Below are 17416 nucleotides of genomic sequence, written 5' to 3'. Positions count from 1 at the left end.
TTATTTTCTAACCAATGAATCACTTGTTTTCAATAAAAAAAAAAAAAAAATTGCATCAGACAACACATTCATTATATTATTTTCTAACAAATGAATAATTTGTTTTCAACAAAACAAAAAAATAATTGCATTAGACAACGCATCCATTTATATTATTTTCTAACAAATGAATCATTTGTTTTCAATAAAACGAAAAAACATATGTTTTCAATAAAACGAAAAAACATCTGTTTTCAATAAAACGAAAAAATAATTGTATCAGATATCACCAAAAAATATTTTGTTCTTAAGTGGCAATTGGATTACATGGCAAATGATTATTGGCAAGGGAGTAGTCTTCCCTCATGAATAGTCATAGTGATCTTTTTGGAGTATTTTCATGGCAATCCTAAATTGAAAAAGGTGTCTAATTGATTGGCATATTGTCATGGTGAAGTGAAAAATGAAGTGATAGAGTGGTGGTTTTGTATTTCTTGGAAATGATTCGGTGAGCGTTAATTGTTGGTTTTAATGAAAAGTGAGAATATTTTTGTGGAGAATATATCTAGGACGTGAATTTTATTTCGAAAAGACAAAAAAAATCCAACCTGAATCTGTGATTAAATATTTGTAATTAATACAAATTTACACGATTTGTCTATATAGACAAGTTAAATAAATTCTCAACAACTAATTCATATTGTTTCGGGAAAAAATGGAAAGGTTTAGGGATTTCTTTGATCAAGGCTTGGTTTATATACAAGTTTCAGTAGCCAAACAATATTGTCAATGACCTTGAACTTATAGTATCTAGACATAGGAATCAAAATCATAAAACTATACTTCTAAACTAAAAAAAATTCTACTTTATTACTGCTAGACTTAGAAATCAAAATCATAAAACTATGTTTCTAAACTAAAAAATATTTCTACCTTATTACAGTTCTTATACATTAAATTCTTTTATTGATTAATTAAATTAATAAACTTAATATTTTTATTTGATTAAAAACCATGCAATATTTTTATTTGATTAGAAATTCAAAATATAATATTTTTTTTATTAAACACCGCATGTTATTTTTATTTGATTAAAAAATTAAAATATATTAATTTCTTTTACTAAAAGCCACGTGTTAGTTGCAACTTATACTTATGATGTACATAGTTGGTAGGAATTTATTGATGTAGGTATGAAAGTGACAAATGTAATGACAATGTAGAGGAAATGGGCAAATTAAGATGATAAAAAGTGATAATTGAGATGTAAAAGTTACAGGTCCACATAATACTATAATAAAACCATCTCATCCAGATTGAAATTGATCTTTTTCTATATATGTAAGTCATGGGTGGGAATTTTAGTGGATTGAAATTGATCTCTTTCTATATATGTAAGTCATGGGTGGGAATTTTAGTGGTTTTTATGTATCTCGCCACTAATTTAATTTTTTTTTTAGATAATCATTTTATAGATCAAATAAATTAGCCTATGTAATCTTGTATCATTACTAACATTCCAATAAAGAGGAAATGAATATATCATTTAAAAAAGATAAATGATATAAGAAAAAATATAGATAATGATTATTTTATTTCTATTAAACTAACTTATATTCCTAGAAAAAGAAGTTGTTACAATTCATAAGTGTATACATGAATATTTTTTTTTTTTTTTCCAATTTTCACTTATCCTTCTTCCCTTCTATATCTACTTTTAAATAGATATATGCAATTAGTAAAAATATAGCTTAATATTTGAGTCAGATGCATTATGCATGCATAGGTATTAAAAAAAAAAGTTAGTAAACTTTTTTTCCCGTAAGTAATGCACTTGTGTTAATATATGAAAACTGTAAAAGTGTTTTTACACATTGGATTTTTTTTTAAGGATAATGGGATTTTTTTTTGAAGGAATGCTTAAATAAAATCCTTTGGTTAGAAAATGAAATAATTAATGCTTATTTCTAAAATCACACTTTTTTATGTATATATGAACATTGTAAAAATGTTTTTACAGGCAATTTTTTTTTTAAATATTTAAATAAAATCATTTTATTACGAAATAAAATAATTAATGCTTATTTTTAAAATCACACTATGATATCTACAATACAATGTGATTTTTAAAAAGTCAAATCAAAATCAATCACAACCGTGAATAATTCTTACCACACGTACGAGGAGTATGAGTTTTTTGTGCTCCGTAAATGTTAATTGCAAATAATAATATATTTGAGAGATCACATCGTACATGCAATTAATATTGAAAATCTTCGCGGAATAGTGTGCCATGACTGCCATGATCGTAACCACATCATTGTAAAATAAGAATGAAGCATTATCAACCAACCAAATTTCAAATAAATAAAATATAAAAATTGAAAAAAATAAATTTATTTTATTTTATAAAGTTAATATTATCTATAGTTATTTGATTTTTAAGTCAAATAGGAAATAATAGATAGTCAACGCAAAAACGAACCAAATTTCAATTAAATAAAAAATAAAAATTGAAAAAAATAAATTAATTTTATTTTATAAAGTTAATATTATCTATAGTTATTTGATTTTTAAGTCAAATAGGAAATAATAGATAGTCAACGCAAAAACGAACGTAAACCACATCCTTGTAAATAAAATAAGAATGGAGCATTATCAACCAATCAAATTTCAAATAAATAAAATCTAAAAATTAAAAAAAAAAAAAAAAAAAAATTTATAAAGAACACTATTTATAATCATGTGATTTTTAAGTCAAATAGGAAATAATAGATGGGCAACCCAAAAACGAACGCGTTGGGATAATAAATACTCAACAGCTGATTCATATTGCTTTGGGATTCTTTTAATCAAGGCTTGGTTCCGAAAAAAAACATAAACATTGTTGAGAATATATATATATATATAAAAGAATAGAGATATATATATATTTTATGTTTTTAGATTATCAATGTTAATTAAAAATGAAGAGGAAATAGAGCCAATCAAATAAGTTATATTTGATATTTATTTGTCCGAGGAAATGTCCAAAATGTAATAGCATAGATGTATTGGAGTGAATTTGTTGATTAGAATAAACTTTTGAAAATTGTAATTTTTTTTATTTTTATAGATTATTTGTAATATTTTTGAAAAATATTAAAAGTTACATTTAATTAATAATTTTGTTATTTTTTTTAATTAATTTTAAAGTTTTTGAATATAATTGATATCAAATTTTTTTTATTAAAATTTATTTAAAAATATAAGGACAAAAAAATTTAAGGTTTCTAAACATTTTATTAATGTTTTATAAAGATTTTGAGTTTTTTTACTTAGTGACTCTTATATATTAAAAATAAAAAAGGTTTATATTTGGACACACAAAACTATGTTTTCTTTCTCTTTTAAAGACTTTAAGTAGGGAGATCAATTCTTTTCTCTCTTTGAAGACTTAAGTCTGTGTAAAACAATAACAACGTGATTTTGTTCGGAATCTAGAGACCATTATAGTCTTCTTCACTGAGAAATGTCTTGAAGAGTAATGCATTCTCATTGTTTAGAAGACACTTGCTTGGATGAGAGCTTCAGCCTACGCATTATGTTGTGGATATTTATGAGTGGGTTCAGTCAAGTTATGCCAAAAGAAAGCCATAAAAGACTATAACCCGAGTATAAGATTTTATTTTATTTGCTGCAACTTAATATGGTCATGTGGGAAATTGCTTGGTTCCTCCGAGCCTTTATAAGGCAACCACCAAAACACAATGGTAGCAGGGCATCTACTCAAAGGCCTATATACCATATGCCTCTTGATGGATGGGCATGTTATGCTCAAATCCTCTCCTACACTCTGGCAAAAACAAGTTCATAAATTTCTGATAGTCTACACCCTAAGCAGGGGCATTTTTTCTTTGTTTGAAAATAGATGTTACCTACTATGGCTATGGGGGCATTGTTCGGTTTATTCTATCAAGAACTCTCCCACCTCATCATGGTATCATATTCTTTAAATTCAACAAAAATAGAAACCACAACTAAAATAAGAACATTGTTTAGACCATACCTCCAACCAGAAAGTAAAATAAAATAAAAAATCGTAAGATATATAGAACAAAGACCTTCAAGAGCCAAGCCCACCATAAACATGTAAGTGTTCTACCCAGCCGTGCAAACTATATTCAATGTTAGCAACAAAAATCCATTATCAATGTAGGGAGATTGCAATTGAAATGAGAATTTGTTGCATCTTAAGGATCAATTTGACAATGTATAACATTCTCATCAGTTGAACAGAATCATTAAAACAAATTAAGCTATTGCAGCCTATACAATTTCCTCTTTGAATTCTCTTTAAAAAAAAACATAAACCAAGCTATTAGCAAAAAAAAACCATCCAACGAAGCTAGCAATAATGATATATAATTAGATAATCACAGTAGAAAAGAAAGCTTGAACAGGTCTCCAGAACAATTCCTGTTGTTAATGAACTGTAGTGAAAGAGTAAAGAAGTCAATTGCTAGCCTAGGTTCATTGAAGTAATATGAAAACATACCCATGAATTGGGAATTCTCAAACAAATCCAAAATGCTATGGACTCTGTTAGCTACCTATACCAATAGGTTTCATATTTCATGATTGGCAAGGAAAGGTCCAAATATGCTCTGCTTTGATGATGCAAAGATCACATATTTCCAAGAGAATACAATCTGTGCTTATAGCTTGATGTGGACTCAATTTTGATGGATGGTCCAACAGCCTAATCTGGATCATGCCATGTTTTAAATTTTCAGTTGTAGAATAGAGAAAGAAGTCTGTCCAAACTGTTTAATCTTGGCAGACAAGTAGTTTAGGTAGAGAAGAAAGGCTCCCAACTGCTTAATCTGGGACCTTGGAAGAAATAAGGGTAGAAGTAGATAGAAAAACAAAAGAAAAAAGCCAAAGAAAAGAAAAGGCAAATAAGGGTCTGCAAGCCTAAGTGCACCCTCCAAGAAGAAAACAAAAAATGCTAGGCAAGTAGATGGGTAGGCAGTTGGGGTTGTAGAAATGTCATTTCTTACAAATTGCATATGTGTTAGCCTTGTTCACAAAGCAAAATCAATAAATTGAGAAGGTGTTCTTCTCCATCAGGTGGCAGCAAAGCAAAGAAGCATGTCTAACCTCCCTTCTTCCCCTCTTCCCATTCATTACTAACATCCCATCATCAGTTGAGATTCATGGAAGAATTGATGGTTTTATGGTGGTTCTTAGTCCTATTAGAAGCCACATTTCTTGTCTAAAACTCTTTTCATTTTGATCTACTCCCTAAGCTAAGTTATTTTCAAATAAACTTAGTGATATTTCCCTTCATCCACCCTTTTTCATCCATATTAACCCTAACTCTATTATATAATTCCCCTATGTTACCCTTTCCCTAGTATTATAACACCATGGTGTATAAACCCCAAACATTGTATAAATATCCCTCCCCTTGGCATTATAGCCATATGTTCTCTGTCAGGGATCAAAATGACATCTGGTCACTTTGATAAACCTAAGCCAAACCCCCTCCCATTTTCTGAAGCCATTTGGCCCATTAAAACCTTCATTTGCTAAAGAAAACCTTATAAAAAACCCTTTCTACCTATACCCGCTTCATTTTGCAAATAACACACCAAAAACCCACTTTTTGCACTTATCCAAAGTATCGGCGCATATTATTTTATTTTCAAAATACGTTAAAAAACATTACAAACCACCGCATCCCAGAGGTGTCCGCCGAGCGCAAATCCCGAAAGAAGTATTATTTTAATCCCGCCCCCCTTCCGTATTGACCGATCACTTCACTGACCCGTCAACCGTCCGATCGAGCGCTTTAGATCGGACGGCCATGATACATATCGGGTTGGGCCCGACGTCCGACAGTTAGCACCCGAGAAACTGTCAGAGGGTGACGTCAGGCCTCTGCCACGCGTCGCCCTCACAATTTCTCGGGTTGCCCTCTGACAAAACCATCGCCGTATGGTAGGCGGTCCGAGAAAACCATTACCGCTTTTTCCGTTTACCACCGGTTTTGCCATGCCCTCGTCATCACCGCGTCATCACCACGTCACTGCCACCCCGTCGCTGCATCAGCTCCTTCGTCCGCCCCCGCGCTGATATGTCCGCCACCTCACTATCCCCGTGGACCAATCATAGCTCGCCACGTCACCCAATGAAGTCATGCTGACGTCATCCGACCTTGACCCCACCTGATGATGTCATCCAAAAAGTGCGCCAATATGCCAAAAAATCTATATTTTGGCCAATTTTCGCGTTTTTTCATACTTTTGCCTATTCGCTGTTGCTTTCTCTGCATGGTTTTTTCACGTCCAAACTTGCACCACCTTGCTGAAATCGATTTGGAGACCTCCGGCGCGCCATTTCTACATAGATTCGTGACCGTTGCTTGCTGTTTACCAGGTATTTACCCTTGTAAATCCTTCATATGCCTAATTTGTCTGTGAATTCCCTCTAAAAAGCTTAAAAGACACCGAAACTTATAAATTGCCAGTAAAATTCCTGTGTCTAGCCCCCATTCGCAACTGTGAGGTCGAAAAGCACCAGCTGAGCCTTGTTTGCCCACATTTTCATAAGAAACTGTACTCTGTTCGCGCAATCGCGAACCAGTCACTCAAACTGTACATACCTGCTAAAAGAGACAGATTGATACCAGACATTGGTCTTATTTACACTTCAAAGCAATATTTCAATTGCTGCAGTTGTTCATCTGCCCTCTATTCCTTGAAATTCACACTTCCATTGTAAAGAAACTCCTCCGGGTTGCTCTGATCATTCAGAACCAGTTTACATACAAATCAGAAGCCTTAGTAGCTATGGAGACACCAATAGCCCTGAATATCCAGCCTCTGAATGCCCCTCAAAGGGAGATAACATGGAAAGCCCTGGGAGATGTAGATTATCAGATGTTAGATTGGTTTCCATTGGGTTCCAAGTTCAATATTCACATGCTAAATGAATTGAAAGCCCAACACCTTGGTGGAGCTGATATTTTAGGGATTTGGGACTCAAATTTGCCCATTTACAACCTCCCTCAAGTCAATGCCCTCCCAGACTTGATCCACAAGTGCCAGGAATGCTATGATCCTTGCCAGAGAGCTGTTCTCAGTCCTACAGGCTCAGTTTTGTTCTTCATCACCCCAGAAACCATAAATGAGATGCTGCATTTCCATACTGCAAGGCCATTAACCCCTCTTTCCATGTTGGATTTAATAAAGAAGGGAAATAATTTGTCAAGTGCCCAGATTACCAAAATTAACCAGTTATTTGTACAGCTAAGCTCTGAAACTATAAGGACTCCCCCTATTGGATATCACTACCTGAATGACCTGGGCAGAATGCTAGTGGATTTGATCAGCTATGTCCTGGGATACAAGGGAATTGAGGATGTTGATGGCACTATAATGGCAATGTTGTCCATGTTTTCTCTTGGAAAGCCTCCAGCTGTACACTATGACTATGCCACCTATATTGCAGAAACGATCCATGAACAGCTAATGAATCTACCAAGGGAAAGGGTGTTCAGATACACCTCATACATCTACCACCTGTTCTTGTTTTATCAGCCAGACAGTTTCTCCATTCCCCTCAAGAAACTTAATGCCCAGGGAAATCCAAGGTCAGTGGTGTTTTGGACTTCAGTTTTCCATGATGTTTCTCAATCACCATACACATACTGTGAATTTATAGACCTGTTCATTCACCCAGCTATGACATTGTTGTATGGTGTCCCTCCTCCAAGGTTAACCGATGACATGCAGAGAATTCTCCATCTCTCCAAATCCTACAGCATTGGTGATTGGTATTTTTACCAACACCACACAGTAATCAGAGTATATGGCTGTGAATTGGACCCTTACAGGCTGCCAAGGTATGTCCCCATGAGACTGTTCGCCCTAGAATACTTTAGGCAGTTTGGAAGTGCAGATTGCTTCCATTTCCAAAGCAAAAACAAGAAGGTACAACTGAAGGTAAGGAGCCAGCTAGGCCCTTTTTTGTACAACAAAAGAGAGGAGGGATGGAAGGAGGCAGATATGATCTTATAGGGTTTCAAATTGCAAACCAGTTTTAAATGGATACCTTATGACTGTAATCATTTTATCTCCCTCAGGAGGATAAAACACAAATTGGGTAACTATTCACATGTTAGGCTGCCTCATATTGAAAAGTATGCAAATTCTTTAAGCTGGAAAGAGGGCACTCTAGAAGAGCCAATCTCTAGAGAGCAAATACTAGAGAGAGAGGCTAGGAATATGCAAAAGGAGGCTGACTTGGAAACTTGTGGACAGATTTCCTTATCATATCAAAGGCAACTTGGAGCAGCTGCCTCTTCTTCAACAACACATCAGCAAGCTGCCATGGACACTCAACAGACAGGCAGCAAAGGCAAAGGAAAGCAGGTGGAACAAGAGCAACCACCTCCCATGACTGAAGACCAAACAGATAAAGAGATGGAACAACAAGAAGAAGTGCAGCAGCAGGTAGAGCAACAACAACAACAGGAATCACAACAAAGAGTAGGGCAGCATGACAGAGAGCAGCCCACACAGCAAGAAGGGGCAGTTGAGGCCCAAATTCTCACTGAGCAGCAGGCTCAAAACATAGTACCTCCTAGGCAAGAAGCAGTTAATGAAACCTCAGTCCTCCAAACTCCACAAAAGGAGGATGTAAGCAGGAAAAGGGATAGAGAGACTCCCTTGACTACATCAATAATTCATGGTGAGAAGAGGCACAGGATGAACCCCCTTTCAGAGGAAGAGATGCCTATAGGGAAATCTTTGGGTATGGGCCCGCCCAGTTTGGAGGCATCTGCAAGTTCCTTCCAACCGGAACAAGAGAGGACAGTGGGAGGAGAAGTCAGCTCCTCTAGCCAGCAGAGAGAGGGTGAACTAAGCATTAAACATCAATTCATTGAAATAAAGAAAAGGAATGAGCCCATAAAGATACAGTTGTATAACCATTTGTTGAAAATGGCTCCCACCAACCAACAGCGACTAATGTCTGCATATGATGTCCAGGAGGGCAAGATGATCATGAGTCACCTCATACCAACTACATTGCAGCCACAGTCCCCTTCAGATTACTTAAGGACCAATCTTGAGGTCCTGGCCAAGGACATCCACCCGATGGATAAAATTGAATTGCATAAACAAACAGGTGAGATGGTCTATGCTTCCTTGGCAGACAAGAAATTAGATAACTACAGGCTAGAAAATAGCCTTGATAATACAGCTGCCCAACTTGAGTTGGAAAGGGAATCCTCTCAAGCAAAGGACAACAGAATAAGGTCCTTAGAAGATATAATTATTGAGACTGGGCATGATCCCAAAGATATCAAGGGAATACAAGAAATATTAAAATTGAGGGATGCAGATATGGCAGCTTTAAGGAGAAAGATCAAACTCCCAGCCACAATTCACCCTCAAACAGATGAAGTAGCTCAACAAAGGCATGATCAAGATGCCACAGCTTTGGTGGTGTCTCTCTACAAGCAGCTTATCCAGACACAAGAAAAGTTGGGAGAATCAGAGGCTGCACAGGCAGCATTACAAGCAACTCTGAAACAAAGAGAATAAGGTCAGACCTCCCAGCCTCCTCCTCAAATCATTAACCTTGAGGAAGCTCCTCCAACTGCTGTTCCTCCTCCTCAACAGACTGAACAAGCAGCACCATCTACTTCAGCACCACCAACAACAGAGCAGGCCCCTAGCTTGGATATGCAAAAACTAAGAAATGAGATTCAGGCCCTGGAAGCTCAAATGACAAAGCTGAATGAGACCAGGGAGAAATTGGCCAAAGTAAATGATAGATATGACAAATTCAAGCAGTCTGTGGCAGAAAAGGGCAGGGAGATAAAAGCCCTCAAAGACAGGATCAAAGAGCTAGAGAATGAGCTCAAATTAGATAAGGTTGTGGCTGAGCTTAAAATAGTGTTGTGGGCTAACATTGGCCAATCTATTAATGACCAATGGCAGTATATTGAAACAATCCATGAGTAGTTAGAGCTCATTCCAAAAGCACAAACTGAAATTCAGAGATCAAGAGCTGATCTAAGCAATATGCCTGAAATTGCCACCAGGATTATTAATGTGCTTAACAATAGAACAAGTACTCAGTTGGCTACCATAAGAATTTCAAACAGAACTGAGCACATTCAGTTAATCAAGAGGGTTATTACACTGAGAAACTTGGTACAGACATTAGAGAGAAGAACCCAGGACATGCAGACTGAGGTAAATAGGTTTTTGGAGAAATTTCAGGTATTAGAAAACAGAGGGCTCCCTAGCTTACTGAACAACGCAGGGAGACTGTTCACACATGAGCAGTATGCCAAAAGGGTTAATGCATTTTCCACAAGTCAGATCAATGAGAAGCCCAGCACCTTAGAGGAAACAGGGCCAGCCACAGGACAGACTCTCTACAATAGAGTAGAAAGTTTATTTTTTATAATGAATGAAATTAAACACCTGTTTGAGGTGCCTCCCAATTTTTACAAATATACAGAGGCAGAGGAGACTATGGATGCAATTCTCAGGCATCAACTACCTACACTAGAATGGTGGACTAAGGCCATACAGATGATTTTATAAACAGGAAGCCATTCAATAAATTTTGTTCATGAAAAATGCAAATTGTCATACACAGGACAGTTTAAAAGAATCAGCATGCATTAAAGATAAAAGCTGAGCCAACTCAGCAGAAGTCCCGGCCAGCAAGTCAAGACGGACAGCTACAGGTGACAGGGCCGAAAATTTACAGCGGAGCAGCCACATCAGCGCATTTTCCAGCATTTAAAGCAGATCATTCCAACCGACTCAGTAGCCTCCAAAGGCCAAAATATCTTCTGACAAGCATAAAGATGCATTTACTTTGTATTCAATGATGTAATAACTTTCTTATCTAATATCTTGAAAAGTTGGTGAACGTATTCATTTCTGAGATAACTTAGCACTCAGATATTTTGTACAACCGATTGTATATATTTGCCCCTCGCACAAGCTTGCAGGGGTTGTTGTTGATTTCTCTTGAAGAAGTTCTTATGCTGTAATCCTTTCAGAGTTTAATAAAGAAAGTGATGGAATTTCTCGGAGTTCTGAAGTGTTGAATGCGTTCTGGTGTCTGTTGAAAAACTGCAGGATTCCTGTGTACCTCACAATACAATAAGTTTTTCTATAACTCTCTTTGTTATGTGTTTCAATCTGTTAAAATCCATATATGTTTCTAATTTCTAAGTGTTTAGCAACAAAGAAAAAGAATAACCTTCAGGACTTATTCATGCAATACCCTGAGTTCAATCTATGTTGTTAATGAATGTTTTCTTCAGCTATAATCTTGATAAGTGTAATTCTTAATTGTTGCGCTTTCAAAATATATCTTTCACAGTGACCTTTGTTTCAGGAATTCAAGTTTGCTCCTGAGCAACATGTTTCACTTTCACATCACCAGCTTAATGGAGAATTCTTAATTGCTTTCTGTTGGCTGACCACACATCACCACTTAAGTTTAAATTTTGTTTGTTGAGATACCCAATAGGCCATGTAGTCTGAACATTCTCACTCCAGCATTTCAAAACATTGCACAACTCTAGACTCCATTGCCCAATGATATACTATTGTCTGAACACTACATCTTAAGCACTGAAAGAAGTCCTTCAACCAAAACATAAACCAAAAACCTGAGCATAATAGCTAGCCTAAAACACTATCAAAACAGAGACAAATCATAAAGAGAGAGCCCTCTCTGATTACAGTTTGGCTAGCGACTGTAGTCTAAAGATTGGTTAGTGGTTACCCCGGCCATATTTCCTTGGGAGTCATAGGGAACAACCTGGGTGTTAACATAATTGGCGACTCCGCTGGGGACTTCCTCAAGATTTTCTAATTTCTGTTTATCTCTTGAAAGCTGCTCATTCCCTTTGCTGCTAGCTTTGGAAAATATACAGTAAGTTCAAAATCTTGTCTGGCCTCTGTAGACACAAAAATATCCTGCAAAATACCAAAAAGAAGTTTAGAAAATGGCTCCTAAAAGGGAAACCAGACACACTAGGTCAAACCCTGACCCAAACCCACAAGCTGTTTTTGAAAATCCTAATATAATCCCTAGAATAATTAGGAGGCAGCAAAGGCAGGAAAATCCTAGTGATTTGAGTCCTGACACAGCCCACCCTGAACCAGTTCCAACCCCTATCAAGGTTCTATTCCGCTCTACTCCTGTATCCCCCAGTTCACCATCTACATCCCAAAGCCCTCCTTTCACATCTTCACCCACTGCACATATCCCCTTGAACAACACTCTAGGTGCTGCCACACCTGTTACACCTGTGGTACACACCTTTCCTTTTATCCCAGTTACTCCTGTAAATTCCACGAACCTTGTGAATATGGCTAACAGATATGCACCCTTGCAAATACCAGCCAATGCTGCAGCTCTACCCCAAGACTACCAAACCAAAATCTCATATTTTGACTCCACTGGCCCTTTGACAGCTGTTCAACATGCCAAAAGGATGAAAGACCATTTTGAGACCTATGAAATAGATGATGACAGTGTGAGAATGAGGATGTTTGTTCAAAGCCTAACTGGGGATGTAAGAACTTGGTTTAAATCCCTGAATGCAAATTCCATCACAACTCCTGATGAGCTTTATCAAGCCTTTACTAGCAGATGGGAGAAGAAGAAGGATCCTCTGCACATACTTGGTGAATATGACACTATCAAAAGAGGTCCCCAAGAGACTGTTCTGGAGTATTGTGCAAGATTCAACAATGTATATAACGCAATCCCACAAAATTTAAGACCCCCGCCTGATTTAGCTTTGTACAAATTCCCTGATGGTTTCGACCCTGACATGGCCTATCAGTTAAAGGAAAGAGACCCTCAAACCCTTGCAGAGGCCCAAAAGGTTGCTGTCACAGTGGAAGCCAACCTGATTGCCAAAAGAAACAGAGCAAGGTTGGAAAAGAGAACAGCCTTCAAAGAGGAACCCTCTGCTTTTGATCAAAAGCTGGATGCAATACTCAATGGAATGAAAAGATTGGGTGATAGAGTGGAATCGGTAGAAAGAAAATCATCATGGGAAGCGCCACAAAACAACCCTCCTAGGAATCCAAATTTTAGGAGAACTCAAAACCCAGGCATTGGCAAGCCCAGTGCTGACCAAGACATAAGACCCCCTTTCCAAGAAAATTATGCAGAGACTTCCACATCAACTGAACCCAATGAAGATTCTCAGATTAATTTAATGGGTCTAGATGGTGAAAGTCAAGTTTTCTTAACACAAGAAGATCATGAGGATGATGAAATCAAACTGTTCCAAACCAAATCAGGTGAATCCTTTGACTTTAAACAAGGCTATGACACTGCTGTTTATGAAGTCCATAAACAATACAAGCTAAGGAGCAGAACTGTGAATGTAAACCAGCCTGAAAAGACAAAGGATAATCAGCAGCCTAAAAGAGCCATAGTCACAGAGCCTAATGACAAAACAAATTCACCTGCAGAAGAAGTAATTATTGAAGAGATCACTGAACCATTGTCCTTAAAACAGCAGCCTATGGCTACTTCATCCTCTCATCCTAACTCAAATGTTACTCCGCAAGAGATGAGTAAAAAGGACAAGTCCCAAAATCAAGATAAAAATCAAGAAGAAGATCTAGTGAACAAGGAAAGGACTGTTATCTATAACACTAAGACCCGATCTGAAAAACCCTTTGACCTAGAAACTGAAATTGGCAAACTAAAGATAGCAATTCCTCTCTCAGAACTAACCAGCCATGACATTTATAAACAACAGATCACGAAGTCCCTTCAACTCACCAGCATCAAAGATGATGTCAATGTGTTGGATGACACCCCAGAATTACTGTTTGGCCCAGAAGTGGATGGAAAAACAGTAGTCACAGGGGTATTACCTTTTTATGTCAGCTTACATATTCATGATAAAATATTACATAATGCAATGTTTGACTCAGGTGCCTCTCACAATCTCATGCCAAAAGCAGTCATGGAGAGATTGAATCTAGATATAACAAGACCATACAAGGACCTGTTTTCCTTTGACTCCAGCCAAGTCAAGTGTTTAGGTCTCATAAAAGATTTATGTGTGTCTCTGGTTCAATACCCAAACAAAACAATTCTAATGGATGTAGTAGTTGCTGATATCCCACCTAAGTATGGGATGCTATTATCAAGATCATGGGGAGCTAAACTCCAAGGTTCCCTACAATTAGACATGTCATATGCCACCATCTCTGTTTTTGGGCAACCAAAAAGACTATACAGAGAAACACTCATGAAATACATGGTCAACAGTGAAGAAAAGCCTCAAAACTTTCCCATATATGTTGTCCATTCAGACATAGACTCATACATTCTCTTCAATGACAACACAACTCTCGCAGAAAATGATGTTGAAACCGAGATACTCATACAAGAGGAGGACTCTAATGAAAGAACTACCACCCATGAAACAATAGTCAATCAATCACTAGACACTGCTGCTGCTCTAGTGGTCAAGCATATTCAATCAAAGGATGAGACTGTCCTAAAAGACAAGCCAGATAAAAAACCAAAACTTCAACTTACATTGCCAGCACATGAAAAGATCATTAAATCTCCTTCACAACAAGATATTCTATGGTTCCTTGAATTTGATGGCTCACTCAACAAATTAGGGGCAGGAGCTGGAGTTTGGGTACACAATAAAGAAAACAGTCATGCAGAAGGCAGAGCCTATAGATTAAACTTCAGATGTACGAATAACATGGCAGAATATGAAGCTCTTTTGCTAGGCCTCAAGTTAGTAAAGTTCTTGCAAGCTGCCAGGGTTTCAATCATGGGAGATTCAGATTTAGTTATCTAGCAAGTGAAGGGAAATTTTGTCACTAATGACAAAAGACTAAGGTCTTATAGGTCTGCTGTTGCTGAAGTACTAAACTTTTTCTCTGAATTCCAGATCACTAAAATTCCTAGAACCCACAATCTGCATGCTCACAGTTTGGCCACATTTGCTAGTACTTGCAAATTACCGTTGGAGCCTAACAATTGTTTCACAGCTGAAATAAAACATAGACCCTCCATTCCAAACAATGTTAAAGATTGGCAAGTATTTGAGGATGATATGCAAATAAACAATTTTTTAACGCTGCAACAAGAATTTGCAGGATTAAATATTGACACTAAAGGAGCAAGTCAATCACAAATACTTGAAAGAGCAAGTCAATCACAAATACAGTTTGAACAGATCAACCACCCAATATCACCTAGAACAGCAAAACAAATGCTAAATCCAACTATTTTCAACAAGGAAAACATTCAACAAATTCAACCAATCAGTTGTGAAGAAGTGGCCAATGCTGAAACTGAAATCATAGAGCTGAAAGACAATTTTCTGCCAACAGGCCTAACTCCACTAGAGGACATCTTTGATTCAAATGATATTCCCAGAAAACCAAAAATGCAGCCCTTAAATGCAGCCATTGAAGAATGCAACATTGGTACCATTGACAAACCCAAAATAATAAAATTGTCTGCATCTCTACCTCCTGATCAAAAGCCTAAATACATTGACCTCTTTAAAGAGTTCCAGGATGTTTTTGCATGGAGTTATGAGGACCTAAAGTCCTATGATACCTCTGTTATCCAGCATACTATCCCTCTCAAGCCTGATAAAAAACCCTTTAAACAAAAATTGAGGAGAATCAATCCTATGCTTCTCCCAGCAATGGAACAAGAGGTACAGAAAATGTTCAAGGCAGGCATCATAGCACCTATCAGATTCTCTGAGTGGATCTCAAACTTAGTCCCTACAAGAAAGAAAACTGGTGAAATAAGGCTGTGTGTGGATCTAAGAAATCTGAACCAAGTATCCCTCAAAGACAACTATCCCTTACCCAAGATGGATCACATTCTCCAAAGAGTGGTAGGGGCCTCAAGGATATCACTACTTGATGGATTCTCAGGCTTCAATCAAATCCTGGTGCACCCTGATGATCAAGACAAAACAGCTTTTACAACCCCATGGGGAACTTTCAAATATGTAAAAATGCCTTTTGGGCTGAAAAATGCAGGGGCAACATTTCAAAGAGCAATGGATATTGCTTTTGCAAAGGAGATTCATGAATTTTTAGTCATTTACTTAGATGACCTCACACCTTTTTCAAAATCCGACCAAGAACATTTAAAACACTTGAGGCAGATTTTCCTAACATGCAGGAAATATGGAATTTCATTGAATCCCAAGAAATCCCTGTTTGGTTTAGAGGAAGGTAAATTATTGGGCCACATCATTTCTAAGGATGGCATTAGGATTGATCCAGACAGGATACAAGCTATCTTACAAATGCCCCACCCAAGAAATATCAAAGAATTGCAGGGATTTTTGGGGAAAATCAATTTCTTGAGAAGATTTATCCCAAACTTAGCAGAACTAATCAGATTACTAAATAACATGCTAAAGAAAGATTCAAAAGTGAAATGGACAGTTGAAGCAAATCAAGCCTTTGAAGGTATAAAGTTGGCCCTTACCCAAACCCCGGTCTTGACCAATCCTCAATTTGACAGAGAATTTATCATTTTCTCTTTTGCCTCCCAGCATACTATTGCTGCTGTTTTGTTACAGAAAGATGACCAAGGAAATGAGAAGCCAATTGCTTTCTTTAGCAAAGCTCTTAGAGATGCACCTTTAAAATATCAAATCATGGAAAAGCAAGCTTATGCTTTGGTCAAAGCCATTAAAGACTTTAGGATTTACATCCTTTATTCCCATGTTGTAGCATATGTGCCAAGTCCTATTGTAAAAGACATACTCACTCAAGAAAACCTAGAGGGCAGAAGAGGAAAATGGATTGCCAACATCTTGGAATTTGATATTGAGATAAAACCTACAAAACTAATAAAAGGGCAAGGTTTGGCCAAACTAATGACAGAAGCAAACTTCCAAGCCTTAGACATCAACCAGCTGGACAGTGAACCGGAGCTGGCGACTCCAAAGATCAATGTAGCCTTTGAACAATCCCCTTGGTACTCTGATATATGTTATGTATTGCAAAACCTGTGTGCTCCCCCAGGATTGTCCAGAACTAAATGTAGGTTCTTAAAAATGAAAGCTTCTAAATTCTGTGTTATGGATGGGAATTTATTTTGGAAAAACCATGAAGGGATATTGCTAAACTGCCTAATTGAGAATGAAACTGACAATATCATAAAAGAATTTCATGCAGGTGACTGTGGTGGACACTTGTATTGGAAGTCCACTGTGGATAAAATACTAAGGGCTGGTTACTACTGGCCCACCATGTTCTCTGATGTCAAGAAATTCACCACCTCATGTCATAAATGTCAAGTGTTTGAGGGAAAGAGACAGTTACTGCCACTTCCCTTAAGGCCTATTGCAACAGAGAGACCTTTTCAACAATGG

This window comes from Pinus tabuliformis, chromosome 9, assembly GCF_031772625.1.
Source record: "Pinus tabuliformis cultivar Carrire ecotype Pingquan chromosome 9, CPIR1, whole genome shotgun sequence".
Classification (NCBI taxonomy): Eukaryota; Viridiplantae; Streptophyta; class Pinopsida; order Pinales; family Pinaceae; genus Pinus; species Pinus tabuliformis.
Note: the sequence above shows the minus strand (reverse complement) of the source record.